This window comes from Dipodomys ordii, unplaced genomic scaffold, assembly GCF_000151885.1.
Source record: "Dipodomys ordii isolate 6190 unplaced genomic scaffold, Dord_2.0 Scaffold80, whole genome shotgun sequence".
Taxonomy (NCBI): Eukaryota; Metazoa; Chordata; class Mammalia; order Rodentia; family Heteromyidae; genus Dipodomys; species Dipodomys ordii.
Genome location: NW_012267296.1, coordinates 5388293 through 5395032, shown reverse-complemented (window position 1 = coordinate 5395032; position 6740 = coordinate 5388293).

Sequence of the window (6740 nt, the reverse complement as noted above, 5' to 3'; positions counted from 1 at the left end):
GTTCTTTCTGGGGTGAGGTGATATCTCAATGTTGTTTTGATTTGCATTTCTTTTATGGCTAGGGATGTTGAACATTTCTTCATGTGTCTATTGGTCATCCTTAGACAGCTTCATCCTGAAGTTTGCAGACCAGAGAAAGACCCAGGATCCAAGACTCGGCGTGAGTAGAAGCCTGACGTCCTCACTCCTTCTCAGGGAGCAGAGGAGGGAAGGCCACCCCTTCCCCCCCAGCACCAGTGATCTCCATCTTGGATACCGACAAAGCTCGGAGGAGCTGCTAGCTCCAACTCAGGCCTTGGTTTGTTTTTTATGCCTGTGCTGGGGCTTGAACTCAAAGCCTTGAGTTCTCTTGCCTTTTTCACTCATGACTGGTAATTTACCATTGAAACACAGCTCTACTTCTTGCTCTTTGCTGGTTAACTGGACATAAGAGCCTCTCAGATTTTTCTTTCCCAATTGGCTTCTAATCAGGATCCTCAGATCTCAGTCTCCAGAGTCATTAGCCACTGGCACCCAGTGACATGTTGGTTTCTCTTTACTATTATTACTATTACTATTATCTTTAATTAGTTGTAGATAGGGGTTACCATTCAACAAATCAGTTTATAAATACATTTTGATAGATATCATCCCTTTCATCATTCTCCCCCATCCTTCACAACCCAATCCCTCCCTTCAATTGTCCTAGTTTCATTGGATATACACTGAATATAATGACTGCATTTTCCCCTTCCATCTTTATCACACTCATTCCTCTTTACTCCCTCCAACACACTATTCAAATGCATGTTTCCTAATATTCATTTTATTGGATTTTAAGTTAGTTTTCCTAAGGAATTACACTGTAGTCTTCTCTACAAATACCATATTACCATATAACCCCAGCTGTGTTTATGTGTACACTTATGAATCAATCTAACTTCCATATATGAGAGAAAAACATGCCTTCTTTGTCACTCTGGGCCTGACATAATTTTTCAGGTTTCTCATTTTTTTGTAAATACTGTAATATCATTGTTTCTACTGGATGAGTAAAATTCCATTATATATATATATATATATATATATATATATATATATATATATCACCATGGTCTTGATTCATTCTCTATTGAAGCACATCTGGGCTATTCCAAACCTTGGCTATGGTAAATAGTACAGCAATAAACATGGCTGTCTAAATGGCTTTACTGTATCTTGATTTGTAATCTTTTGGACAATTGCCCAAGAGAGGTATTTCTTTATCATAGGGTAGTTCTATGCACTGGATTTTGTGTATTTAGGTTCCTTATTCCCTCAGCATCTGTTGTTTTTATTCTTAATGATGGCTACTCTAATTGGGGAATATCAGTATTGTTTTGATTTTCAGTGTTTAAAAGGCCAGATGCTAAGCATTTCTTCATGTGTCTGTTGGCCATTTTTGCTATTTCTTTTGAAAAGGCCCTATTTAGCACATTTGTCTCTTACTTATAGAGTTGTTGATTCTTTCGGGATTTAGTTTCTTGAGCGCTTTGCATATTCTGGAGATCAGGCCATTGTAGCAAAGATCTCCCATTCTGTAGGCTATTTTTTTAGCTTCTGAACTATGTCCTTTGCCTTGCAAAAATGTCTTAGCTTGATGAGCATCCCATTTGTCTGTTCTCTATGATTTTCTGAACTTGTCTGTTCTCTATGATTTTCCCTGGAACTTTATGTAGAAGGCTCCTAACTGTGCGAAGAAGTTCTAAGGTTTCTGCTACTCCTTCCTGTAGTAGTTTCAAGGTTTCAGGTTTTACATTGAAATCTTTGACCCGTCTTGAATTTATATGAGTACAGGGTGATAGATACTGATCCAGTTATAGTTCTCTGCATGTGGATATCCAGTTTTCTCAACAGTGTTTCTTGAAGGAGCTGTCTTTTTTCTGTCCCATTTTTTTCTCTCTTTTATCAAATATTATATTGCAGTTCTGTGAGTTTATTTCTAGGTTTTCAGTTTAATTGTTCCTCAAAAATTTTTTGTGCCAGTCTGAAGCTATGTTTTGTTACTATAGTTGTATAGTTGTGTAGAGAATGGAATTGTTATACTTCCAGCACTACATTTTCTTTTTCTGCCTAGCATTGCTTTTATGAATTAGGGTCTTTTGTGGTTCCATGTGAAATTTTTGGTTGTTTTTTTCTAGAAGAATGACATTAGTATTGATACTTTGATAGGTATTTCATAGAATTTGTAGATTACCTTAGCCAGTATTGTCCTTTTCATAATATTAGTTTTTCCCGTTTTTTGTCATTCGTGCTGTTTGAACTCAGGGCCTGGATGTTGTTCCTGAGCTTAAAACCTACTGCTCTACCACTTGAGCCACAGCGCCACTTCCAGTTTTCTGGTGATTAATTGAAGCTGAGTAGTGCAGACTTTTCCTGCCTAGGGTTGGCTTTGAACCCAGATCCTCAGATCATAGACTCCCAAGTAGCTAGGATTACAGCCATGAGCCACTGGCGTCTGACTCATTTTCATTTTTCAAAGAAGAAAGAGCAAAAGTTATTGATTTAAATAAACATCCACTTTAAAATTATATAATGAGTCATTTTAGCTTTTTTATGCTATAGAGAATAAAGTTTGTGAGTATGCATACAGACACCAAATTAATTCTATAGCACTTCTTTTAAACACAAATCTTTACTCTAATTGTCATAGGCCTTCTTTAAAAATATTCAGAAATAAGTGTAGGTCTTATTTTTTTGACTATTCTTTTCTATGAATGTATCTTTATACCAACACCATATTATCTCAATTGTTGTATGTTTACAATAAACTTTGAAAGCAGATAGTTTCTCATTCTACTTTGTAAGATATTACTGTAAACGTTATTTTGTCTGCTTTAAGTAATTTAAATTTTCATATGAGCTTTAGTAAGTGCTTATCTACATAAAAGCCTCTGGGAATTTGGATGGAGACATTAGATTAAATAGAAAAGTCCCTTAGGAATTGTGATCTGTCATTTCTATGAATACTTTATATTTCTTCATCTATTTAAAAATTTAATGTCTGCATTTTCATAGATTTTGGTGCACATGCATTTTGAATTATTTATCCCTAAATATTTCATATTTTTATTCTTATAATGTTTTAACTTATTTTACCTATGGGTCATTATAATCACAAAGGAAAAGTTCTATTCTGTGTATTTAACTGTAATCTTCCTATTGTATTATGGTCACAAAAATATGTCCAGCTAGGTGTCAGTGGCTCATGCCTGTAAACTTTGCTACTCAGGAGGCTGAAATCAGAGAATCACTATTTGAAGCCAGACTAAGCAGGAAACTCTGGATTCTCTTATCTCCAATTAACCACAAAAATCAGGAAGTAGAGCTGTAGTGCAAGTAGTAGAACCCTATCCTTGAGTAAAAAGCTCAAGGATACTGTCCAAGCCCACAGTTCAATCCCCAGGATCAGCAAAATAAAATGGCCATCATTTTGCATATGTTGTATAGGATCTTCTGTATAGATGAACATGTCATCTGTGAAAGAAAAATTGCTTCTTTCTAATATGCAAAATGTTTCATCTCTATGTACAGTACAGCACTGGCTAGAATATCCAGTCCTTCAATCTTTTTTATATCATTTAACAGAACTAATAAAAGCTACCATAGCACCTCAGACTCCACTATAAGAAACTAGAAAATAATTATACAAGTTTAGTTCAACAACAACAAATTAAATATTGTAGAATTAAATGTACAGCACATTTTACTCTCTAAAATATACAAGTAGTGGGAAAGAAAATCTAAACATCATTAAAATTTGGAACAAATATATCAGTTACCTCTATAAAATTTTAGTTAATGGATACATAAAATCATGAAATTCTTACTTATTGTGTACCTTGTAATTCTTTGATACATCTATACATTGTGCATTATGTAAATAAGGTTAAATATTTATCTCTCCACAAACACCAATCAATTCTTCTATTTCTTTTTTGGTATACTACTGAGGATTGAACTCAACATTTTCCATTTGCTAGCTAGGCATGTGATCTTCCACTTTAACCATGCTCCTAGTCCTGCTTTGTTTAGAGTTTTATTTTCTCTTTTGTTTTCAGATAAATTTGCTAATTTTGATTTGGACTGACCTCAAACCATGATCCTGATATCTCCACCATCCAAAGAGCAGAAAAACATATTATTTATTAATGAATAAATGGAAAATAACTTTTCTATATTATTGAAACTTATAGTACAGTGACCCCATTTTGTTTTTATATTTGTTCCACACAGTATTGTCTAAATGTCTACTATTGTCTAAGTATTTAATTTTGTAAAAATTATCCTACCCACACATTATGCAGCCTCACTGATGCAGAGAAACTGTCAGTCCCACATGATAATCAGTTGTATTTAAATTTTATGCATTCTGAGAATTCATGATTCCTCTTCTAAAATTTTTTCTTTGGCACAATGTACCCACAGATATCAATGGTCTTTGGTATGTTATCTATTTACACACTACTTTGAAAGAACACACCAGAAAGTCTCACTCTTATATAATGTTAATTCACTACTGATCAGTCTGGATACTATGAAACTATTATTAAAAAAAGGTGGGAGATACATTAGGGTTTCTGGGCACAGGCTGAAACTTTCTAAGTAAACATCCAGAAACACATACAAAAAAGAAATATTTGATAAATGGGATTGCATCAAAAAAGTTTCTGTACCACAGTGGATATAGTTAGCAAGCTAAAAAGAAATCTTACAGAATGAGATTTTTTTTATATACCAATTATACATTAGTTAAGGGCCTAATTTCCAGAGTATACCTAGAACTCAAAAGATTAAACCCTCAAAAATAAAACTCTCAAAGAAACAACAACCCAATTAACAAATGGGATAATGACTTAAAAAGAGACTTCTCAGAAAAAGTAAAAATGACCGATAAATACACAAAGAAATGCTCAGTATCTCTGGTCACAAAGGGAAAGCAAATTACAACATCACAGATTCTACCTCACCCTGGTTGGAATGGCCATTATCAAGAAAACAAACAATAACAAGTGCTGGAATGGATGTGACCAAAAGGAAACTCTATCACATGTTTGGTGGGAATATAAGCATGTCCAATCATTATGGAAAGCAGTATAGAGGTTCCCTAAGAACCAGGTTCATTGCAGCTCTATTCACCATAGCCAATATATGGAATCAGCCCAGATATTATTCCTCAGTAGACAATTGGATGAAGAAAATGTGGTATATATACACAATGAATTTTTGCTCATCAATCAGAAAGAATGATACTATACCATTCATAAGGAAATGGAAAGACCTAGAAAAAATTATATTAAGTAAGCAAGTCCCAGAGAAACAAAGGTTGTGTGATTTCCTCATGAGCCAATAAATCTATAAATAAACAGGTTGCATGGTATGCTAGTGGTTACAAATGAATTGCCTGAAGTAGAGAAGACTATGGAGATCTCAAACAAAAAGACAAAATCCAACAAAATAAACACAAGGAAATGAGTACTTGCAAAGGGGAAAGAAGGGGAAAGACTGGTAAACAAATGAAGAGGGGCCTATGGGGAGAATGCAGTAAAAGAACTCATGGTATATATCACAGATTTCAGAAAAATAAGGAAAGGGGGTAGGTCAAACGGGAATGAGAATGGTGACAGGCAGTGGCATTGATCAAGATGCATTATATTAATAAACCACTTTGTTAATGGGCACTGCCTTTGTATAACTACTTAAATATAATAAAAGTTTTAAAATATAATAGAAATGTCCTTTAAAATATCCATCCTTTCTTCCACTTATCTACACACTTTCTATTTACTTACATTTGATATTCAACTTCTATCAGATCAAATCATTTAGATTTTACAAAATAGAACATACGTTATTTGTTTTCTGTGTCTCAATAATTTCACTAATTATGGTCTCCAATTCTATACATATTATCATAAAGATAAAATTTTATCGTTTTATTATTTTTGGCATTTCCTTATATATTTGCACCACATTTGATTAATGCATTTCAGAGTTGGACACTTTTCGTTTCTTAGAAAGTGAATAATACTGCAGTAAATGTGGTGTGTAGATGTCAAGTCACTGATTGTTTTCTTTGGATACTCTATAGTGACATTGTTGGATCATGTTGTAGTTCTATTGTAAGTTTTTAAAGGAAATTCTATACTGTTTTCCACATTGAGTATAGTAATTAATATATGTACCACACAACAATGTATATTTCCTTTCCTCAATATTGTCAATGGCACATTTTTAGGCTTTCTGATAGTAGCCATTCTAATTGGTACAAAGCAGTATCTCTTTGTAATGTTTATTGTTCTTTTCCTGACGAACATTTTCCATATATGTGTTTGCCCTTTAAATGTAGTTTAAGAAAACTCTTCAGAGTTTTAGTCCATTTTAAACTTGGATTTTCTTGAATTCACTGAATTGTTCCTAATATATTTGGTATATTAATCCTTGACCAGATGCTCCATAGCATTCCACAGGTTATCTGTTCAATTGTTGTTTCCTTTTTTCTAAAAACAGAACCTATTTAGTTTGATTCCATTGATTAATCTTTGATTTTTTTCACCCAACAGTGACATGTATATACTTTAAAGACAAATTCTTACTACATTTTTAGGTTCAAAGCACAATTGAGAGGAGAGTATAGAGATAGGTCGTTAGGCTCCTCCCCACACGTTTTGCTTCCCCCATTATCAATTACCCCCCCACACACAGTACATTTGGTAGAACCA